Source organism: Teleopsis dalmanni, chromosome 2, assembly GCF_002237135.1.
Source record: "Teleopsis dalmanni isolate 2A chromosome 2, ASM223713v2, whole genome shotgun sequence".
Lineage (NCBI taxonomy): Eukaryota > Metazoa > Arthropoda > Insecta > Diptera > Diopsidae > Teleopsis > Teleopsis dalmanni.
Genome location: NC_051847.1, coordinates 236,149,616 through 236,150,303, shown reverse-complemented (window position 1 = coordinate 236,150,303; position 688 = coordinate 236,149,616).

Genomic DNA, 688 nt, shown 5'->3' with positions numbered 1-688 from the left:
ACTAATCGAATAACATGGTTTATATAACCTGTAGTCTCTTTGCGAAATATCTACTCTAAATGAGTCAATATACTGTACATACTAAACTACATCTTAATAAAGTAGATATATTAATACATTTATAGACATTTCCACGTAAGAGAATAAAAGTAGGTTTTATAACCTACTGTTGAATTTGGTATAACTCGGAGTGGATAAGTAAACACTATTACGTAGTCAATATTGATGACTGTTTGTAGAGGAGCAATCACTTTTAATACCATAACATCTGGACAAGTAATCCGCAAAATATTAAAAACACCTGATATAATACACGGTTTGAAAGTATACACAAACATAATTTATTTTTTATATATATTGAAATCCATTCTTATTTTAACGACAATCTGTCATATTGTCATATTGACTATTTTTACTTTAATAGAAACTTTGTTATTTAATAGAGAGATTTCAAATAGTAGTGAACTGCAACAACAAAAATTCATTTTAAATTATTTTAATTAATTGAATTTTTGACTGACTCTACAGCTGTTACGAGTATTGCCAAATACCCATCATCAGTGGTCTTGGAAATAATTCTTGTATTTAATTATTCGTAAATAATTTTTTAAGACTGCAAATACCAGGAATTAAAATCGTGCCCTACCAAATTTGAAGCTCAGAGTCAACGCTCCTTAACCAACTGACA